The 22858-nt window shown below is 46.0% G+C and overlaps 8 non-coding genes and 1 pseudogene across 8 annotated transcripts; all 9 read left to right on the top strand.

The window, feature by feature from the left end:
* The first annotated feature begins 2058 nt into the window (after positions 1–2058).
* LOC130350555 (U2 spliceosomal RNA) lies at positions 2059–2249 on the top strand. Its single transcript, XR_008887643.1, has one exon. It is a non-coding gene; the product is annotated as a U2 spliceosomal RNA (small nuclear RNA).
* A 2089-nt stretch (positions 2250–4338) lies between these two features.
* Positions 4339–4529, top strand: LOC130350554 (U2 spliceosomal RNA). Its single transcript, XR_008887642.1, has one exon. It is a non-coding gene; the product is annotated as a U2 spliceosomal RNA (small nuclear RNA).
* A 2059-nt stretch (positions 4530–6588) lies between these two features.
* Positions 6589–6779, top strand: LOC130350571 (U2 spliceosomal RNA). The gene has a single exon (XR_008887657.1). It is a non-coding gene; the product is annotated as a U2 spliceosomal RNA (small nuclear RNA).
* A 2085-nt stretch (positions 6780–8864) lies between these two features.
* On the top strand, positions 8865–9055 carry LOC130350553 (U2 spliceosomal RNA). Its single transcript, XR_008887641.1, has one exon. It is a non-coding gene; the product is annotated as a U2 spliceosomal RNA (small nuclear RNA).
* Positions 9056–11135: 2080 nt separating this feature from the next.
* Positions 11136–11326, top strand: LOC130350552 (U2 spliceosomal RNA). The gene has a single exon (XR_008887640.1). It is a non-coding gene; the product is annotated as a U2 spliceosomal RNA (small nuclear RNA).
* A 2055-nt stretch (positions 11327–13381) lies between these two features.
* LOC130350532 (U2 spliceosomal RNA) lies at positions 13382–13572 on the top strand. The gene has a single exon (XR_008887622.1). It is a non-coding gene; the product is annotated as a U2 spliceosomal RNA (small nuclear RNA).
* A 2085-nt stretch (positions 13573–15657) lies between these two features.
* LOC130350551 (U2 spliceosomal RNA) lies at positions 15658–15848 on the top strand. Its single transcript, XR_008887639.1, has one exon. It is a non-coding gene; the product is annotated as a U2 spliceosomal RNA (small nuclear RNA).
* A 3633-nt stretch (positions 15849–19481) lies between these two features.
* On the top strand, positions 19482–19682 carry LOC130350519 (U2 spliceosomal RNA; annotated as a pseudogene).
* A 2076-nt stretch (positions 19683–21758) lies between these two features.
* Positions 21759–21949, top strand: LOC130350550 (U2 spliceosomal RNA). Its single transcript, XR_008887638.1, has one exon. It is a non-coding gene; the product is annotated as a U2 spliceosomal RNA (small nuclear RNA).
* Positions 21950–22858: the final 909 nt, after the last annotated feature.

Below are 22858 nucleotides of genomic sequence, written 5' to 3'. Positions count from 1 at the left end.
TTGCTGGCTAGCCAGCTAGCCAGCCCTGTGGGCCTTGCTGCTGCTGCAGCCAAAAAACAAAAGGTGGTGCTGCTGCTGCTTCTGCTGCTTCTGCTTCTGCTTGTGTCTGGCCGCTGTTGGAGCGTCCAGGCACAGGACTTCTGCTGCTGCTGACTAAATGGCCTCCTTAATTGGATCATTTGAGTAGCCAGCACACCTGTGCAGGTAGGGCATGACATGATAGGCAGCTGCCTTGATAGCGGGTGGGTGCTGAATGTTCCTAATTGACAAAATAAGATTAATGCTTATGAAGAAATATAAAATCTCATCCCTTCCCCAATATCGCGCCACACCCCTACCCCTTAATTCCCTGGTTGAACTTGATGGACATATGTCTTTTTTCGACCGTACTAACTATGTAACTATGTAACATAACATGGGGGGGGGGGGGGGGTCTCCTGGCTGTTCACACAGGTGTGTCATTGCTGTACATTGACCATGCATTGCTTCTGTGGTATTGCAAAGGCAAAGACAAATGCTTCCAGCCATCCATTGCACTAATGGATTGGTCATCAGCTGGCTGTCTATGTCCCGCATCAATATAGACCAAAGTACAGAGGGTTAGGCTATGCTATTGTGCACCTACCTGATGCATCAGAAGGTGCGAGGCCCTTGCTAAATTCTGTGCACAGACTTTGAGATCTATACTTTAGACTGTATCTAAACCTGCTCCAACATGGACTGACATTCTGGCCTACTTTCAGCCGATGCGACTTGTCTGTCGCTGAACAGTCGCTTTTTATGTATTCAGCACCTATGTATAATGTTGTAAAAATGCTCTAGAAGCTAAAGTCGCAGAAATGTCACACATATTTGGCCTGCAACTTTCTGTGCGACAAATTCAGACAGGAAAAATCAGTATAAATCCTTAGAAAATTATCCCCCAGTGTCTCCATCTGCTGGCGGTATTGAATAAGCATTGCTGCACTGATGGGGTATGCATTAGACGAAAAAAAAGAAGAAAAAGAAGAATAATACGCCCAGAAAAGAGGCGAAAAGGAGAAAAACGTAAAAAAAACGTGAAAAAAAATGAAGAGGAAGAGAAGGGAAAAAAAGGTGGAAATGGGTTTAAAAGTGATTTCGGCGGAGAAATATATATATATATATATATATATATATATATATATATATATATATATATATATACGCGCACACACACACATATATATAAACGTATTCTCCGTTGAGATATTGCAGCCGCTGCTGTGTCCAGGCCCAGGAGCCTTAGCACTGTGCTGTGATGTCACTCAATACCACTGACATCACTAGGTGTAAACAACATCTCTCCTTTGCTGTGTATGTGACTATGGAGCTGTTTGGTGATGTCGTCTATTATGGCCTTCATAGAAGCAACAGGAGATTGTTGCATCCATCTAGAACCCTCAGAACTACAGTGCTATGATGTCACTCACTTCCACAGGCCTTGCAGAGTGTAAACAACAACAACCCAGCTTTGTTGTGTATGTAACCATAGGGATTTGTGATGTCACCTAGAACCTTCACAGCAGCGACAGCTTTATGAGGAGCATCAGCACTGCTCTGCCTGAGCAGAACCATCACCGCCATAGGTTGTCAAATAACCCGGGTTTAACCCACACAGGTAAGTCCAATGGGGTGCAGGCATGTCCTCTATGCTTACAGCTTCCCGTGGGTGTTGGTTTGATACCGTTTGGGGACAGCCAAGGAGGCATCTGCAGGCAACAAAGGTAGGTGTGTGCTTGTGTGTGTGTTTCCTATGCAGATCCTAAGCCCAGTGTCACATGCAAGTAGGAGGAGTAAGAAGGGTTCCTGGCAAATCCGGGTTATGGATTGCATTTAAAAAGGCCCCGTGGGAGTGCAATGGGCCCCTGTCTTGCTGCTTAGCAATAATGGTATGGGTTTAGGTTCTGCTGTGTGTACTGGTGGTTGACTGCCCCCCAGCCCAGAGTGTGCATGGAAAATTGTCTGGCAGCCTCCCTGACAGCAAGCAGTGATAGTGCCCATGAAGGGCACCTTGTTGGGCCCGCCCCTTTCACGGTTATCGCTTCTCGGCCTTTTGGCTAAGATCAAGTGTAGTATCTGTTCTTATCAGTTTAATATCTGATACGTCCCCTATCTGGGGACCATATATTAAATGGATTTTTGAGAACGGGGGCCGATTTCGAAGCTTGCTTCCGTCGCCCTATGCATTGACCCGATATGGCAGTATCTTCGGGTACAGTGCACCACCCCCTTACAGGGTTAAAAAGAAAGATTCCTACTTTCATTGCTACCTGCTTGCTGGCTAGCCAGCTAGCCAGCCCTGTGGGCCTTGCTGCTGCTGCAGCCAAAAAACAAAAGGTGGTGCTGCTGCTGCTTCTGCTGCTTCTGCTTCTGCTTGTGTCTGGCCGCTGTTGGAGCGTCCAGGCACAGGACTTCTGCTGCTGCTGACTAAATGGCCTCCTTAATTGGATCATTTGAGTAGCCAGCACACCTGTGCAGGTAGGGCATGACATGATAGGCAGCTGCCTTGATAGCGGGTGGGTGCTGAATGTTCCTAATTGACAAAATAAGATTAATGCTTATGAAGAAATATAAAATCTCATCCCTTCCCCAATATCGCGCCACACCCCTACCCCTTAATTCCCTGGTTGAACTTGATGGACATATGTCTTTTTTCGACCGTACTAACTATGTAACTATGTAACATAACATGGGGGGGGGGGGGGTCTCCTGGCTGTTCACACAGGTGTGTCATTGCTGTACATTGACCATGCATTGCTTCTGTGGTATTGCAAAGGCAAAGACAAATGCTTCCAGCCATCCATTGCACTAATGGATTGGTCATCAGCTGGCTGTCTATGTCCCGCATCAATATAGACCAAAGTACAGAGGGTTAGGCTATGCTATTGTGCACCTACCTGATGCATCAGAAGGTGCGAGGCCCTTGCTAAATTCTGTGCACAGACTTTGAGATCTATACTTTAGACTGTATCTAAACCTGCTCCAACATGGACTGACATTCTGGCCTACTTTCAGCCGATGCGACTTGTCTGTCGCTGAACAGTCGCTTTTTATGTATTCAGCACCTATGTATAATGTTGTAAAAATGCTCTAGAAGCTAAAGTCGCAGAAATGTCACACATATTTGGCCTGCAACTTTCTGTGCGACAAATTCAGACAGGAAAAATCAGTATAAATCCTTAGAAAATTATCCCCCAGTGTCTCCATCTGCTGGCGGTATTGAATAAGCATTGCTGCACTGATGGGGTATGCATTAGACGAAAAAAAAGAAGAAAAAGAAGAATAATACGCCCAGAAAAGAGGCGAAAAGGAGAAAAACGTAAAAAAACGTGAAAAAAAAGTAAGAGGAAGAGAAGGGAAAAAAAGGTGGAAATGGGTTTAAAAGTGATTTCGGCGGAGAAATATATATATATATATATATATATATATATATATATATATATACGCGCACACACACACATATATATAAACGTATTCTCCGTTGAGATATTGCAGCCGCTGCTGTGTCCAGGCCCAGGAGCCTTAGCACTGTGCTGTGATGTCACTCAATACCACTGACATCACTAGGTGTAAACAACATCTCTCCTTTGCTGTGTATGTGACTATGGAGCTGTTTGGTGATGTCGTCTATTATGGCCTTCATAGAAGCAACAGGAGATTGTTGCATCCATCTAGAACCCTCAGAACTACAGTGCTATGATGTCACTCACTTCCACAGGCCTTGCAGAGTGTAAACAACAACAACCCAGCTTTGTTGTGTATGTAACCATAGGGATTTGTGATGTCACCTAGAACCTTCACAGCAGCGACAGCTTTATGAGGAGCATCAGCACTGCTCTGCCTGAGCAGAACCATCACCGCCATAGGTTGTCAAATAACCCGGGTTTAACCCACACAGGTAAGTCCAATGGGGTGCAGGCATGTCCTCTATGCTTACAGCTTCCCGTGGGTGTTGGTTTGATACCGTTTGGGGACAGCCAAGGAGGCATCTGCAGGCAACAAAGGTAGGTGTGTGCTTGTGTGTGTGTTTCCTATGCAGATCCTAAGCCCAGTGTCACATGCAAGTAGGAGGAGTAAGAAGGGTTCCTGGCAAATCCGGGTTATGGATTGCATTTAAAAAGGCCCCGTGGGAGTGCAATGGGCCCCTGTCTTGCTGCTTAGCAATAATGGTATGGGTTTAGGTTCTGCTGTGTGTACTGGTGGTTGACTGCCCCCCAGCCCAGAGTGTGCATGGAAAATTGTCTGGCAGCCTCCCTGACAGCAAGCAGTGATAGTGCCCATGAAGGGGACCTTGTTGGGCCCGCCCCTTTCACGGTTATCGCTTCTCGGCCTTTTGGCTAAGATCAAGTGTAGTATCTGTTCTTATCAGTTTAATATCTGATACGTCCCCTATCTGGGGACCATATATTAAATGGATTTTTGAGAACGGGGGCCGATTTCGAAGCTTGCTTCCGTCGCCCTATGCATTGACCCGATATGGCAGTATCTTCGGGTACAGTGCACCACCCCCTTACAGGGTTAAAAAGAAAGATTCCTACTTTCATTGCTACCTGCTTGCTGGCTAGCCAGCTAGCCAGCCCTGTGGGCCTTGCTGCTGCTGCAGCCAAAAAACAAAAGGTGGTGCTTCTGCTGCTTCTGCTTCTGCTTGTGTCTGGCCGCTGTTGGAGCGTCCAGGCACAGGACTTCTGCTGCTGCTGACTAAATGGCCTCCTTAATTGGATCATTTGAGTAGCCAGCACACCTGTGCAGGTAGGGCATGACATGATAGGCAGCTGCCTTGATAGCGGGTGGGTGCTGAATGTTCCTAATTGACAAAATAAGATTAATGCTTATGAAGAAATATAAAATCTCATCCCTTCCCCAATATCGCGCCACACCCCTACCCCTTAATTCCCTGGTTGAACTTGATGGACATATGTCTTTTTTCGACCGTACTAACTATGTAACTATGTAACATAACATGGGGGGGGGGGGGTCTCCTGGCTGTTCACACAGGTGTGTCATTGCTGTACATTGACCATGCATTGCTTCTGTGGTATTGCAAAGGCAAAGACAAATGCTTCCAGCCATCCATTGCACTAATGGATTGGTCATCAGCTGGCTGTCTATGTCCCGCATCAATATAGACCAAAGTACAGAGGGTTAGGCTATGCTATTGTGCACCTACCTGATGCATCAGAAGGTGCGAGGCCCTTGCTAAATTCTGTGCACAGACTTTGAGATCTATACTTTAGACTGTATCTAAACCTGCTCCAACATGGACTGACATTCTGGCCTACTTTCAGCCGATGCGACTTGTCTGTCGCTGAACAGTCGCTTTTTATGTATTCAGCACCTATGTATAATGTTGTAAAAATGCTCTAGAAGCTAAAGTCGCAGAAATGTCACACATATTTGGCCTGCAACTTTCTGTGCGACAAATTCAGACAGGAAAAATCAGTATAAATCCTTAGAAAATTATCCCCCAGTGTCTCCATCTGCTGGCGGTATTGAATAAGCATTGCTGCACTGATGGGGTATGCATTAGACGAAAAAAAAGAAGAAAAAGAAGAATAATACGCCCAGAAAAGAGGCGAAAAGGAGAAAAATGTAAAAAAACGTGAAAAAAAAGTAAGAGGAAGAGAAGGGAAAAAAAGGTGGAAATGGGTTTAAAAGTGATTTCGGCGGAGAAATATATATATATATATATATATACGCGCACACACACACATATATATAAACGTATTCTCTGTTGAGATATTGCAGCCGCTGCTGTGTCCAGGCCCAGGAGCCTTAGCACTGTGCTGTGATGTCACTCAAAACCAGTGACATCACTAGGTGTAAACAACATCTCTCCTTTGCTGTGTATGTGACTATGGAGCTGTTTGGTGATGTCGTCTATTATGGCCTTCATAGAAGCAACAGGAGATTGTTGCATCCATCTAGAACCCTCAGAACTACAGTGCTATGATGTCACTCACTTCCACAGGCCTTGCAGAGTGTAAACAACAACAACCCAGCTTTGTTGTGTATGTAACCATAGGGATTTGTGATGTCACCTAGAACCTTCACAGCAGCGACAGCTTTATGAGGAGCATCAGCACTGCTCTGCCTGAGCAGAACCATCACCGCCATAGGTTGTCAAATAACCCGGGTTTAACCCACACAGGTAAGTCCAATGGGGTGCAGGCATGTCCTCTATGCTTACAGCTTCCCGTGGGTGTTGGTTTGATACCGTTTGGGGACAGCCAAGGAGGCATCTGCAGGCAACAAAGGTAGGTGTGTGCTTGTGTGTGTGTTTCCTATGCAGATCCTAAGCCCAGTGTCACATGCAAGTAGGAGGAGTAAGAAGGGTTCCTGGCAAATCCGGGTTATGGATTGCATTTAAAAAGGCCCCGTGGGAGTGCAATGGGCCCCTGTCTTGCTGCTTAGCAATAATGGTATGGGTTTAGGTTCTGCTGTGTGTACTGGTGGTTGACTGCCCCCCAGCCCAGAGTGTGCATGGAAAATTGTCTGGCAGCCTCCCTGACAGCAAGCAGTGATAGTGCCCATGAAGGGCACCTTGTTGGGCCCGCCCCTTTCACGGTTATCGCTTCTCGGCCTTTTGGCTAAGATCAAGTGTAGTATCTGTTCTTATCAGTTTAATCTCTGATACGTCCCCTATCTGGGGACCATATATTAAATGGATTTTTGAGAACGGGGGCCGATTTCGAAGCTTGCTTCCGTCGCCCTATGCATTGACCCGATATGGCAGTATCTTCGGGTACAGTGCACCACCCCCTTACAGGGTTAAAAAGAAAGATTCCTACTTTCATTGCTACCTGCTTGCTGGCTAGCCAGCTAGCCAGCCCTGTGGGCCTTGCTGCTGCTGCAGCCAAAAAACAAAAGGTGGTGCTGCTGCTGCTTCTGCTGCTTCTGCTTCTGCTTGTGTCTGGCCGCTGTTGGAGCGTCCAGGCACAGGACTTCTGCTGCTGCTGACTAAATGGCCTCCTTAATTGGATCATTTGAGTAGCCAGCACACCTGTGCAGGTAGGGCATGACATGATAGGCAGCTGCCTTGATAGCGGGTGGGTGCTGAATGTTCCTAATTGACAAAATAAGATTAATGCTTATGAAGAAATATAAAATCTCATCCCTTCCCCAATATCGCGCCACACCCCTACCCCTTAATTCCCTGGTTGAACTTGATGGACATATGTCTTTTTTCGACCGTACTAACTATGTAACTATGTAACATAACATGGGGGGGGGGGGGGTCTCCTGGCTGTTCACACAGGTGTGTCATTGCTGTACATTGACCATGCATTGCTTCTGTGGTATTGCAAAGGCAAAGACAAATGCTTCCAGCCATCCATTGCACTAATGGATTGGTCATCAGCTGGCTGTCTATGTCCCGCATCAATATAGACCAAAGTACAGAGGGTTAGGCTATGCTATTGTGCACCTACCTGATGCATCAGAAGGTGCGAGGCCCTTGCTAAATTCTGTGCACAGACTTTGAGATCTATACTTTAGACTGTATCTAAACCTGCTCCAACATGGACTGACATTCTGGCCTACTTTCAGCCGATGCGACTTGTCTGTCGCTGAACAGTCGCTTTTTATGTATTCAGCACCTATGTATAATGTTGTAAAAATGCTCTAGAAGCTAAAGTCGCAGAAATGTCACACATATTTGGCCTGCAACTTTCTGTGCGACAAATTCAGACAGGAAAAATCAGTATAAATCCTTAGAAAATTATCCCCCAGTGTCTCCATCTGCTGGCGGTATTGAATAAGCATTGCTGCACTGATGGGGTATGCATTAGACGAAAAAAAAGAAGAAAAAGAAGAATAATACGCCCAGAAAAGAGGCGAAAAGGAGAAAAACGTAAAAAAACGTGAAAAAAAAGTAAGAGGAAGAGAAGGGAAAAAAAGGTGGAAATGGGTTTAAAAGTGATTTCGGCGGAGAAATATATATATATATATATATATATATATATATATATATACGCGCACACACACACATATATATAAACGTATTCTCCGTTGAGATATTGCAGCCGCTGCTGTGTCCAGGCCCAGGAGCCTTAGCACTGTGCTGTGATGTCACTCAATACCACTGACATCACTAGGTGTAAACAACATCTCTCCTTTGCTGTGTATGTGACTATGGAGCTGTTTGGTGATGTCGTCTATTATGGCCTTCATAGAAGCAACAGGAGATTGTTGCATCCATCTAGAACCCTCAGAACTACAGTGCTATGATGTCACTCACTTCCACAGGCCTTGCAGAGTGTAAACAACAACAACCCAGCTTTGTTGTGTATGTAACCATAGGGATTTGTGATGTCACCTAGAACCTTCACAGCAGCGACAGCTTTATGAGGAGCATCAGCACTGCTCTGCCTGAGCAGAACCATCACCGCCATAGGTTGTCAAATAACCCGGGTTTAACCCACACAGGTAAGTCCAATGGGGTGCAGGCATGTCCTCTATGCTTACAGCTTCCCGTGGGTGTTGGTTTGATACCGTTTGGGGACAGCCAAGGAGGCATCTGCAGGCAACAAAGGTAGGTGTGTGCTTGTGTGTGTGTTTCCTATGCAGATCCTAAGCCCAGTGTCACATGCAAGTAGGAGGAGTAAAAAGGGTTCCTGGCAAATCCGGGTTATGGATTGCATTTAAAAAGGCCCCATGGGAGTGCAATGGGCCCCTGTCTTGCTGCTTAGCAATAATGGTATGGGTTTAGGTTCTGCTGTGTGTACTGGTGGTTGACTGCCCCCCAGCCCAGAGTGTGCATGGAAAATTGTCTGGCAGCCTCCCTGACAGCAAGCAGTGATAGTGCCCATGAAGGGCACCTTGTTGGGCCCGCCCCTTTCACGGTTATCGCTTCTCGGCCTTTTGGCTAAGATCAAGTGTAGTATCTGTTCTTATCAGTTTAATATCTGATACGTCCCCTATCTGGGGACCATATATTAAATGGATTTTTGAGAACGGGGGCCGATTTCGAAGCTTGCTTCCGTCGCCCTATGCATTGACCCGATATGGCAGTATCTTCGGGTACAGTGCACCACCCCCTTACAGGGTTAAAAAGAAAGATTCCTACTTTCATTGCTACCTGCTTGCTGGCTAGCCAGCTAGCCAGCCCTGTGGGCCTTGCTGCTGCTGCAGCCAAAAAACAAAAGGTGGTGCTGCTGCTGCTTCTGCTGCTTCTGCTTCTGCTTGTGTCTGGCCGCTGTTGGAGCGTCCAGGCACAGGACTTCTGCTGCTGCTGACTAAATGGCCTCCTTAATTGGATCATTTGAGTAGCCAGCACACCTGTGCAGGTAGGGCATGACATGATAGGCAGCTGCCTTGATAGCGGGTGGGTGCTGAATGTTCCTAATTGACAAAATAAGATTAATGCTTATGAAGAAATATAAAATCTCATCCCTTCCCCAATATCGCGCCACACCCCTACCCCTTAATTCCCTGGTTGAACTTGATGGACATATGTCTTTTTTCGACCGTACTAACTATGTAACTATGTAACATAACATGGGGGGGGGGGGGGGGTCTCCTGGCTGTTCACACAGGTGTGTCATTGCTGTACATTGACCATGCATTGCTTCTGTGGTATTGCAAAGGCAAAGACAAATGCTTCCAGCCATCCATTGCACTAATGGATTGGTCATCAGCTGGCTGTCTATGTCCCGCATCAATATAGACCAAAGTACAGAGGGTTAGGCTATGCTATTGTGCACCTACCTGATGCATCAGAAGGTGCGAGGCCCTTGCTAAATTCTGTGCACAGACTTTGAGATCTATACTTTAGACTGTATCTAAACCTGCTCCAACATGGACTGACATTCTGGCCTACTTTCAGCCGATGCGACTTGTCTGTCGCTGAACAGTCGCTTTTTATGTATTCAGCACCTATGTATAATGTTGTAAAAATGCTCTAGAAGCTAAAGTCGCAGAAATGTCACACATATTTGGCCTGCAACTTTCTGTGCGACAAATTCAGACAGGAAAAATCAGTATAAATCCTTAGAAAATTATCCCCCAGTGTCTCCATCTGCTGGCGGTATTGAATAAGCATTGCTGCACTGATGGGGTATGCATTAGACGAAAAAAAAGAAGAAAAAGAAGAATAATACGCCCAGAAAAGAGGCGAAAAGGAGAAAAACGTAAAAAAAACGTGAAAAAAAAGTAAGAGGAAGAGAAGGGAAAAAAAGGTGGAAATGGGTTTAAAAGTGATTTCGGCGGAGAAATATATATATATATATATATATATATATATACGCGCACACACACACATATATATAAACGTATTCTCCGTTGAGATATTGCAGCCGCTGCTGTGTCCAGGCCCAGGAGCCTTAGCACTGTGCTGTGATGTCACTCAATACCACTGACATCACTAGGTGTAAACAACATCTCTCCTTTGCTGTGTATGTGACTATGGAGCTGTTTGGTGATGTCGTCTATTATGGCCTTCATAGAAGCAACAGGAGATTGTTGCATCCATCTAGAACCCTCAGAACTACAGTGCTATGATGTCACTCACTTCCACAGGCCTTGCAGAGTGTAAACAACAACAACCCAGCTTTGTTGTGTATGTAACCATAGGGATTTGTGATGTCACCTAGAACATTCACAGCAGCGACAGCTTTATGAGGAGCATCAGCACTGCTCTGCCTGAGCAGAACCATCACCGCCATAGGTTGTCAAATAACCCGGGTTTAACCCACACAGGTAAGTCCAATGGGGTGCAGGCATGTCCTCTATGCTTACAGCTTCCCGTGGGTGTTGGTTTGATACCGTTTGGGGACAGCCAAGGAGGCATCTGCAGGCAACAAAGGTAGGTGTGTGCTTGTGTGTGTGTTTCCTATGCAGATCCTAAGCCCAGTGTCACATGCAAGTAGGAGGAGTAAGAAGGGTTCCTGGCAAATCCGGGTTATGGATTGCATTTAAAAAGGCCCCGTGGGAGTGCAATGGGCCCCTGTCTTGCTGCTTAGCAATAATGGTATGGGTTTAGGTTCTGCTGTGTGTACTGGTGGTTGACTGCCCCCCAGCCCAGAGTGTGCATGGAAAATTGTCTGGCAGCCTCCCTGACAGCAAGCAGTGATAGTGCCCATGAAGGGCACCTTGTTGGGCCCGCCCCTTTCACGGTTATCGCTTCTCGGCCTTTTGGCTAAGATCAAGTGTAGTATCTGTTCTTATCAGTTTAATATCTGATACGTCCCCTATCTGGGGACCATATATTAAATGGATTTTTGAGAACGGGGGCCGATTTCGAAGCTTGCTTCCGTCGCCCTATGCATTGACCCGATATGGCAGTATCTTCGGGTACAGTGCACCACCCCCTTACAGGGTTAAAAAGAAAGATTCCTACTTTCATTGCTACCTGCTTGCTAGCTAGCCAGCCCTGTGGGCCTTGCTGCTGCTGCAGCCAAAAAACAAAAGGTGGTGCTGCTGCTGCTTCTGCTTCTGCTTGTGTCTGGCCGCTGTTGGAGCGTCCAGGCACAGGACTTCTGCTGCTGCTGACTAAATGGCCTCCTTAATTGGATCATTTGAGTAGCCAGCACACCTGTGCAGGTAGGGCATGACATGATAGGCAGCTGCCTTGATAGCGGGTGGGTGCTGAATGTTCCTAATTGACAAAATAAGATTAATGCTTATGAAGAAATATAAAATCTCATCCCTTCCCCAATATCGCGCCACACCCCTACCCCTTAATTCCCTGGTTGAACTTGATGGACATATGTCTTTTTTCGACCGTACTAACTATGTAACTATGTAACATAACATGGGGGGGGGGGGGGGTCTCCTGGCTGTTCACACAGGTGTGTCATTGCTGTACATTGACCATGCATTGCTTCTGTGGTATTGCAAAGGCAAAGACAAATGCTTCCAGCCATCCATTGCACTAATGGATTGGTCATCAGCTGGCTGTCTATGTCCCGCATCAATATAGACCAAAGTACAGAGGGTTAGGCTATGCTATTGTGCACCTACCTGATGCATCAGAAGGTGCGAGGCCCTTGCTAAATTCTGTGCACAGACTTTGAGATCTATACTTTAGACTGTATCTAAACCTGCTCCAACATGGACTGACATTCTGGCCTACTTTCAGCCGATGCGACTTGTCTGTCGCTGAACAGTCGCTTTTTATGTATTCAGCACCTATGTATAATGTTGTAAAAATGCTCTAGAAGCTAAAGTCGCAGAAATGTCACACATATTTGGCCTGCAACTTTCTGTGCGACAAATTCAGACAGGAAAAATCAGTATAAATCCTTAGAAAATTATCCCCCAGTGTCTCCATCTGCTGGCGGTATTGAATAAGCATTGCTGCACTGATGGGGTATGCATTAGACGAAAAAAAAGAAGAAAAAGAAGAATAATACGCCCAGAAAAGAGGCGAAAAGGAGAAAAATGTAAAAAAACGTGAAAAAAAAGTAAGAGGAAGAGAAGGGAAAAAAAGGTGGAAATGGGTTTAAAAGTGATTTCGGCGGAGAAATATATATATATATATATATATATACGCGCACACACACACATATATATAAACGTATTCTCTGTTGAGATATTGCAGCCGCTGCTGTGTCCAGGCCCAGGAGCCTTAGCACTGTGCTGTGATGTCACTCAAAACCAGTGACATCACTAGGTGTAAACAACATCTCTCCTTTGCTGTGTATGTGACTATGGAGCTGTTTGGTGATGTCGTCTATTATGGCCTTCATAGAAGCAACAGGAGATTGTTGCATCCATCTAGAACCCTCAGAACTACAGTGCTATGATGTCACTCACTTCCACAGGCCTTGCAGAGTGTAAACAACAACAACCCAGCTTTGTTGTGTATGTAACCATAGGGATTTGTGATGTCACCTAGAACCTTCACAGCAGCGACAGCTTTATGAGGAGCATCAGCACTGCTCTGCCTGAGCAGAACCATCACCGCCATAGGTTGTCAAATAACCCGGGTTTAACCCACACAGGTAAGTCCAATGGGGTGCAGGCATGTCCTCTATGCTTACAGCTTCCCGTGGGTGTTGGTTTGATACCGTTTGGGGACAGCCAAGGAGGCATCTGCAGGCAACAAAGGTAGGTGTGTGCTTGTGTGTGTGTTTCCTATGCAGATCCTAAGCCCAGTGTCACATGCAAGTAGGAGGAGTAAGAAGGGTTCCTGGCAAATCCGGGTTATGGATTGCATTTAAAAAGGCCCCGTGGGAGTGCAATGGGCCCCTGTCTTGCTGCTTAGCAATAATGGTATGGGTTTAGGTTCTGCTGTGTGTACTGGTGGTTGACTGCCCCCCAGCCCAGAGTGTGCATGGAAAATTGTCTGGCAGCCTCCCTGACAGCAAGCAGTGATAGTGCCCATGAAGGGCACCTTGTTGGGCCCGCCCCTTTCACGGTTATCGCTTCTCGGCCTTTTGGCTAAGATCAAGTGTAGTATCTGTTCTTATCAGTTTAATATCTGATACGTCCCCTATCTGGGGACCATATATTAAATGGATTTTTGAGAACGGGGGCCGATTTTGAAGCTTGCTTCCGTCGCCCTATGCATTGACCCGATATGGCAGTATCTTCGGGTACAGTGCACCACCCCCTTACAGGGTTAAAAAGAAAGATTCCTACTTTCATTGCTACCTGCTTGCTGGCTAGCCAGCTAGCCAGCCCTGTGGGCCTTGCTGCTGCTGCAGCCAAAAAACAAAAGGTGGTGCTGCTGCTGCTTCTGCTGCTTCTGCTTGTGTCTGGCCGCTGTTGGAGCGTCCAGGCACAGGACTTCTGCTGCTGCTGACTAAATGGCCTCCTTAATTGGATCATTTGAGTAGCCAGCACACCTGTGCAGGTAGGGCATGACATGATAGGCAGCTGCCTTGATAGCGGGTGGGTGCTGAATGTTCCTAATTGACAAAATAAGATTAATGCTTATGAAGAAATATAAAATCTCATCCCTTCCCCAATATCGCGCCACACCCCTACCCCTTAATTCCCTGGTTGAACTTGATGGACATATGTCTTTTTTCGACCGTACTAACTATGTAACTATGTAACATAACATGGGGGGGGGGGGGGTCTCCTGGCTGTTCACACAGGTGTGTCATTGCTGTACATTGACCATGCATTGCTTCTGTGGTATTGCAAAGGCAAAGACAAATGCTTCCAGCCATCCATTGCACTAATGGATTGGTCATCAGCTGGCTGTCTATGTCCCGCATCAATATAGACCAAAGTACAGAGGGTTAGGCTATGCTATTGTGCACCTACCTGATGCATCAGAAGGTGCGAGGCCCTTGCTAAATTCTGTGCACAGACTTTGAGATCTATACTTTAGACTGTATCTAAACCTGCTCCAACATGGACTGACATTCTGGCCTACTTTCAGCCGATGCGACTTGTCTGTCGCTGAACAGTCGCTTTTTATGTATTCAGCACCTATGTATAATGTTGTAAAAATGCTCTAGAAGCTAAAGTCGCAGAAATGTCACACATATTTGGCCTGCAACTTTCTGTGCGACAAATTCAGACAGGAAAAATCAGTATAAATCCTTAGAAAATTATCCCCCAGTGTCTCCATCTGCTGGCGGTATTGAATAAGCATTGCTGCACTGATGGGGTATGCATTAGACGAAAAAAAAGAAGAAAAAGAAGAATAATACGCCCAGAAAAGAGGCGAAAAGGAGAAAAACGTAAAAAAACGTGAAAAAAAAGTAAGAGGAAGAGAAGGGAAAAAAAGGTGGAAATGGGTTTAAAAGTGATTTCGGCGGAGAAATATATATATATATATATATATATATATATATATATATATATATACGCGCACACACACACATATATATAAACGTATTCTCCGTTGAGATATTGCAGCCGCTGCTGTGTCCAGGCCCAGGAGCCTTAGCACTGTGCTGTGATGTCACTCAATACCACTGACATCACTAGGTGTAAACAACATCTCTCCTTTGCTGTGTATGTGACTATGGAGCTGTTTGGTGATGTCGTCTATTATGGCCTTCATAGAAGCAACAGGAGATTGTTGCATCCATCTAGAACCCTCAGAACTACAGTGCTATGATGTCACTCACTTCCACAGGCCTTGCAGAGTGTAAACAACAACAACCCAGCTTTGTTGTGTATGTAACCATAGGGATTTGTGATGTCACCTAGAACCTTCACAGCAGCGACAGCTTTATGAGGAGCATCAGCACTGCTCTGCCTGAACAGAACCATCACCGCCATAGGTTGTCAAATAACCCGGGTTTAACCCACACAGGTAAGTCCAATGGGGTGCAGGCATGTCCTCTATGCTTACAGCTTCCCGTGGGTGTTGGTTTGATACCGTTTGGGGACAGCCAAGGAGGCATCTGCAGGCAACAAAGGTAGGTGTGTGCTTGTGTGTGTGTTTCCTATGCAGATCCTAAGCCCAGTGTCACATGCAAGTAGGAGGAGTAAGAAGGGTTCCTGGCAAATCCGGGTTATGGATTGCATTTAAAAAGGCCCCATGGGAGTGCAATGGGCCCCTGTCTTGCTGCTTAGCAATAATGGTATGGGTTTAGGTTCTGCTGTGTGTACTGGTGGTTGACTGCCCCCCAGCCCAGAGTGTGCATGGAAAATTGTCTGGCAGCCTCCCTGACAGCAAGCAGTGATAGTGCCCATGAAGGGCACCTTGTTGGGCCCGCCCCTTTCACGGTTATCGCTTCTCGGCCTTTTGGCTAAGATCAAGTGTAGTATCTGTTCTTATCAGTTTAATATCTGATACGTCCCCTATCTGGGGACCATATATTAAATGGATTTTTGAGAACGGGGGCCGATTTCGAAGCTTGCTTCCGTCGCCCTATGCATTGACCCGATATGGCAGTATCTTCGGGTACAGTGCACCACCCCCTTACAGGGTTAAAAAGAAAGATTCCTACTTTCATTGCTACCTGCTTGCTGGCTAGCCAGCTAGCCAGCCCTGTGGGCCTTGCTGCTGCTGCAGCCAAAAAACAAAAGGTGGTGCTGCTGCTGCTTCTGCTGCTTCTGCTTCTGCTTGTGTCTGGCCGCTGTTGGAGCGTCCAGGCACAGGACTTCTGCTGCTGCTGACTAAATGGCCTCCTTAATTGGATCATTTGAGTAGCCAGCACACCTGTGCAGGTAGGGCATGACATGATAGGCAGCTGCCTTGATAGCGGGTGGGTGCTGAATGTTCCTAATTGACAAAATAAGATTAATGCTTATGAAGAAATATAAAATCTCATCCCTTCCCCAATATCGCGCCACACCCCTACCCCTTAATTCCCTGGTTGAACTTGATGGACATATGTCTTTTTTCGACCGTACTAACTATGTAACTATGTAACATAACATGGGGGGGGGGGGGGGTCTCCTGGCTGTTCACACAGGTGTGTCATTGCTGTACATTGACCATGCATTGCTTCTGTGGTATTGCAAAGGCAAAGACAAATGCTTCCAGCCATCCATTGCACTAATGGATTGGTCATCAGCTGGCTGTCTATGTCCCGCATCAATATAGACCAAAGTACAGAGGGTTAGGCTATGCTATTGTGCACCTACCTGATGCATCAGAAGGTGCGAGGCCCTTGCTAAATTCTGTGCACAGACTTTGAGATCTATACTTTAGACTGTATCTAAACCTGCTCCAACATGGACTGACATTCTGGCCTACTTTCAGCCGATGCGACTTGTCTGTCGCTGAACAGTCGCTTTTTATGTATTCAGCACCTATGTATAATGTTGTAAAAATGCTCTAGAAGCTAAAGTCGCAGAAATGTCACACATATTTGGCCTGCAACTTTCTGTGCGACAAATTCAGACAGGAAAAATCAGTATAAATCCTTAGAAAATTATCCCCCAGTGTCTCCATCTGCTGGCGGTATTGAATAAGCATTGCTGCACTGATGGGGTATGCATTAGACGAAAAAAAAGAAGAAAAAGAAGAATAATACGCCCAGAAAAGAGGCGAAAAGGAGAAAAACGTAAAAAAAACGTGAAAAAAAAGGAAGAGGAAGAGAAGGGAAAAAAAGGTGGAAATGGGTTTAAAAGTGATTTCGGCGGAGAAATATATATATATATATATATATATATATATTTATATATATATACGCGCACACACACACATATATATAAACGTATTCTCCGTTGAGATATTGCAGCCGCTGCTGTGTCCAGGCCCAGGAGCCTTAGCACTGTGCTGTGATGTCACTCAATACCACTGACATCACTAGGTGTAAACAACATCTCTCCTTTGCTGTGTATGTGACTATGGAGCTGTTTGGTGATGTCGTCTATTATGGCCTTCATAGAAGCAACAGGAGATTGTTGCATCCATCTAGAACCCTCAGAACTACAGTGCTATGATGTCACTCACTTCCACAGGCCTTGCAGAGTGTAAACAACAACAACCCAGCTTTGTTGTGTATGTAACCATAGGGATTTGTGATGTCACCTAGAACCTTCACAGCAGCGACAGCTTTATGAGGAGCATCAGCACTGCTCTGCCTGAGCAGAACCATCACCGCCATAGGTTGTCAAATAACCCGGGTTTAACCCACACAGGTAAGTCCAATGGGGTGCAGGCATGTCCTCTATGCTTACAGCTTCCCGTGGGTGTTGGTTTGATACCGTTTGGGGACAGCCAAGGAGGCATCTGCAGGCAACAAAGGTAGGTGTGTGCTTGTGTGTGTGTTTCCTATGCAGATCCTAAGCCCAGTGTCACATGCAAGTAGGAGGAGTAAGAAGGGTTCCTGGCAAATCCGGGTTATGGATTGCATTTAAAAAGGCCCCGTGGGAGTGCAATGGGCCCCTGTCTTGCTGCTTAGCAATAATGGTATGGGTTTAGGTTCTGCTGTGTGTACTGGTGGTTGACTGCCCCCCAGCCCAGAGTGTGCATGGAAAATTGTCTGGCAGCCTCCCTGACAGCAAGCAGTGATAGTGCCCATGAAGGGCACCTTGTTGGGCCCGCCCCTTTCACGGTTATCGCTTCTCGGCCTTTTGGCTAAGATCAAGTGTAGTTCTGCTCACTTGGTCTGGCCAGAGGGTGTCTGGGGTACCCGGCTCCTTTGCCTGGGGGGATCGTCCTTCTTAACGGAGGGACTTCACCCCCCTGCTGCTATTAGGGAGCCGGCCTAGTCCCCAGACAACGGGAGGCGATCCACACCCACCTACCTGCTTGCGTGGGGGAGGTGCCTGGATACCTTGGAGATGGCTGAAGATCGTGGATCTGCTTCTGAAGGTGTACCATCCTTCGCAAGATTACGGAATGGAGTGCGGATTTCCTTGCAGGATGTGCGGAAAAAGGAGAGAGGCCTGGTATTCGTGGTCGAGGATGTTTTGTTCAAGCTCTTGGAGATCAGGAAGGAACAAATTCTTTCCATGCTGGAATTTCCAAAGAGTGGATACTATGATGTTGTGCTTATGTCAGAAGAGGACTATGATGTATTCTGGAGCCGTTTTCAGCAAAGGAAAGGAAGTTCGGTCCTGGAGGGAGTGGGGATAATTCCACACTTCCCTCGCAGAGAAAGACTGGTGACTGTAAGAATGTACAGCCCATATACACCAGAAGAAGACATTGTTACTTTCCTGTTAAGATTTTGTGATAATGTATTGCCCAAAGGTAAGATTTTGAACCAGTTTGGATTATGGACTACCAAATGGAAGTTTGAAGTAAAATTTAAAGAAACGGTGGATGGTAAGCTAATAGTCCCGCCAGGGCGGTTTAAAATTGGAACGGTAAACGGTGACTTGTTTTTCTCCGGCATGCAAGAGTTTTGCCGTAAGTGTAAGCAGTATGGCCATAGTAAGGATGTATGTACATTCCTGTGGTGCTTCAAGTGCCAAGAAGAAGGTCATGAGGCGGAGAATTGTGAGAAGAAGAAGAAGTGCCATCTGTGTGGGAATGAGGGCCATCTTCTTGGCTCTTGTCCCAAGAAAAAGGTTGGGAAAAAAGAGGCGGTTAAAAGAAGCCGAGAGGAAGTAGTTGAAGCAAAAGAGCCTGAGCTAGAACAGGTTCCAATAAGAAGAGCAGCGGAACAGAAGAAAAAGAAAGAGGTGGAAGAGTTTGTGCCGTCACAATATGGTGGTGTGCTTGGAAGTTTATTGGAGAATCTGTCAGAAACAGAAAGACGGACATTTGATAAAGAAATGATTGAGCTAAAAGCAAGATTTAAGTCACGGGAGGAGGAGGTGCGGGACAAAGTTTATTTTTCTTTTAAGGCGGATATGAATCGTTTCATTGAAGCGTATAAAATTCCAGCCTGGTTGGCATCTCAAGCCAAGAGTGATGTGACTAGAGGGAATATCAGTCTAGGTTTGATTGATTTCCTAACGGTGTATGCTTGGAGGAAGGGAATGACTTTCTAATGGAGATTTGTTAATTAGAAAGTAAGGTATGGTTTAGTTATTTTATGAGTTTTTTCTTTATGTATTGATTTTAAAATGTTTCTTTTTATTTCATTTGGTGTTTAAGAAAAGAAATTAAATTATGTTACCCAAGGATGAACACAATAATTGAGTTTCAAATAAGATCTTGGAACTCTGAGTGAGTTCTGAGGGCAACTTAAAAAAAATCTGTTCTTATCAGTTTAATATCTGATACGTCCCCTATCTGGGGACCATATATTAAATGGATTTTTGAGAACGGGGGCCGATTTCGAAGCTTGCTTCCGTCGCCCTATGCATTGACCCGATATGGCAGTATCTTCGGGTACAGTGCACCACCCCCTTACAGGGTTAAAAAGAAAGATTCCTACTTTCATTGCTACCTGCTTGCTGGCTAGCCAGCTAGCTCGCCCTGTGGGCCTTGCTGCTGCTGCAGCCAAAAAACAAAAGGTGGTGCTGCTGCTGCTTCTGCTGCTTCTGCTTCTGCTTGTGTCTGGCCGCTGTTGGAGCGTCCAGGCACAGGACTTCTGCTGCTGCTGACTAAATGGCCTCCTTAATTGGATCATTTGAGTAGCCAGCACACCTGTGCAGGTAGGGCATGACATGATAGGCAGCTGCCTTGATAGCGGGTGGGTGCTGAATGTTCCTAATTGACAAAATAAGATTAATGCTTATGAAGAAATATAAAATCTCATCCCTTCCCCAATATCGCGCCACACCCCTACCCCTTAATTCCCTGGTTGAACTTGATAGACATATGTCTTTTTTCGACCGTACTAACTATGTAACTATGTAACATAACATGGGGGGGGGGGTCTCCTGGCTGTTCACACAGGTGTGTCATTGCTGTACATTGACCATGCATTGCTTCTGTGGTATTGCAAAGGCAAAGACAAATGCTTCCAGCCATCCATTGCACTAATGGATTGGTCATCAGCTGGCTGTCTATGTCCCGCATCAATATAGACCAAAGTACAGAGGGTTAGGCTATGCTATTGTGCACCTACCTGATGCATCAGAAGGTGCGAGGCCCTTGCTAAATTCTGTGCACAGACTTTGAGATCTATACTTTAGACTGTATCTAAACCTGCTCCAACATGGACTGACATTCTGGCCTACTTTCAGCCGATGCGACTTGTCTGTCGCTGAACAGTCGCTTTTTATGTATTCAGCACCTATGTATAATGTTGTAAAAATGCTCTAGAAGCTAAAGTCGCAGAAATGTCACACATATTTGGCCTGCAACTTTCTGTGCGACAAATTCAGACAGGAAAAATCAGTATAAATCCTTAGAAAATTATCCCCCAGTGTCTCCATCTGCTGGCGGTATTGAATAAGCATTGCTGCACTGATGGGGTATGCATTAGACAAAAAAAAAGAAGAAAAAGAAGAATAATACGCCCAGAAAAGAGGCGAAAAGGAGAAAAACGTAAAAAAACGTGAAAAAAAAGTAAGAGGAAGAGAAGGGAAAAAAAGGTGGAAATGGGTTTAAAAGTGATTTCGGCGGAGAAATATATATATATATATATATATATATATATATACGCGCACACACACACATATATATAAACGTATTCTCCGTTGAGATATTGCAGCCGCTGCTGTGTCCAGGCCCAGGAGCCTTAGCACTGTGCTGTGATGTCACTCAATACCACTGACATCACTAGGTGTAAACAACATCTCTCCTTTGCTGTGTATGTGACTATGGAGCTGTTTGGTGATGTCGTCTATTATGGCCTTCATAGAAGCAACAGGAGATTGTTGCATCCATCTAGAACCCTCAGAACTACAGTGCTATGATGTCACTCACTTCCACAGGCCTTGCAGAGTGTAAACAACAACAACCCAGCTTTGTTGTGTATGTAACCATAGGGATTTGTGATGTCACCTAGAACATTCACAGCAGCGACAGCTTTATGAGGAGCATCAGCACTGCTCTGCCTGAGCAGAACCATCACCGCCATAGGTTGTCAAATAACCCGGGTTTAACCCACACAGGTAAGTCCAATGGGGTGCAGGCATGTCCTCTATGCTTACAGCTTCCCGTGGGTGTTGGTTTGATACCGTTTGGGGACAGCCAAGGAGGCATCTGCAGGCAACAAAGGTAGGTGTGTGCTTGTGTGTGTGTTTCCTATGCAGATCCTAAGCCCAGTGTCACATGCAAGTAGGAGGAGTAAGAAGGGTTCCTGGCAAATCCGGGTTATGGATTGCATTTAAAAAGGCCCCGTGGGAGTGCAATGGGCCCCTGTCTTGCTGCTTAGCAATAATGGTATGGGTTTAGGTTCTGCTGTGTGTACTGGTGGTTGACTGCCCCCCAGCCCAGAGTGTGCATGGAAAATTGTCTGGCAGCCTCCCTGACAGCAAGCAGTGATAGTGCCCATGAAGGGCACCTTGTTGGGCCCGCCCCTTTCACGGTTATCGCTTCTCGGCCTTTTGGCTAAGATCAAGTGTAGTATCTGTTCTTATCAGTTTAATATCTGATACGTCCCCTATCTGGGGACCATATATTAAATGGATTTTTGAGAACGGGGGCCGATTTCGAAGCTTGCTTCCGTCGCCCTATGCATTGACCCGATATGGCAGTATCTTCGGGTACAGTGCACCACCCCCTTACAGGGTTAAAAAGAAAGATTCCTACTTTCATTGCTACCTGCTTGCTGGCTAGCCAGCTAGCCAGCCCTGTGGGCCTTGCTGCTGCTGCAGCCAAAAAACAAAAGGTGGTGCTGCTGCTGCTTCTGCTGCTTCTGCTTCTGCTTGTGTCTGGCCGCTGTTGGAGCGTCCAGGCACAGGACTTCTGCTGCTGCTGACTAAATGGCCTCCTTAATTGGATCATTTGAGTAGCCAGCACACCTGTGCAGGTAGGGCATGACATGATAGGCAGCTGCCTTGATAGCGGGTGGGTGCTGAATGTTCCTAATTGACAAAATAAGATTAATGCTTATGAAGAAATATAAAATCTCATCCCTTCCCCAATATCGCGCCACACCCCTACCCCTTAATTCCCTGGTTGAACTTGATGGACATATGTCTTTTTTCGACCGTACTAACTATGTAACTATGTAACATAACATGGGGGGGGGGGGGGTCTCCTGGCTGTTCACACAGGTGTGTCATTGCTGTACATTGACCATGCATTGCTTCTGTGGTATTGCAAAGGCAAAGACAAATGCTTCCAGCCATCCATTGCACTAATGGATTGGTCATCAGCTGGCTGTCTATGTCCCGCATCAATATAGACCAAAGTACAGAGGGTTAGGCTATGCTATTGTGCACCTACCTGATGCATCAGAAGGTGCGAGGCCCTTGCTAAATTCTGTGCACAGACTTTGAGATCTATACTTTAGACTGTATCTAAACCTGCTCCAACATGGACTGACATTCTGGCCTACTTTCAGCCGATGCGACTTGTCTGTCGCTGAACAGTCGCTTTTTATGTATTCAGCACCTATGTATAATGTTGTAAAAATGCTCTAGAAGCTAAAGTCGCAGAAATGTCACACATATTTGGCCTGCAACT

This window comes from Hyla sarda, unplaced genomic scaffold (assembly GCF_029499605.1).
Source record: "Hyla sarda isolate aHylSar1 unplaced genomic scaffold, aHylSar1.hap1 scaffold_949, whole genome shotgun sequence".
NCBI classification, from domain to species: Eukaryota; Metazoa; Chordata; class Amphibia; order Anura; family Hylidae; genus Hyla; species Hyla sarda.
The sequence above is the reverse complement of the archived record's forward strand: the minus strand, read 5'-3'. Positions and strand labels throughout refer to the sequence as shown.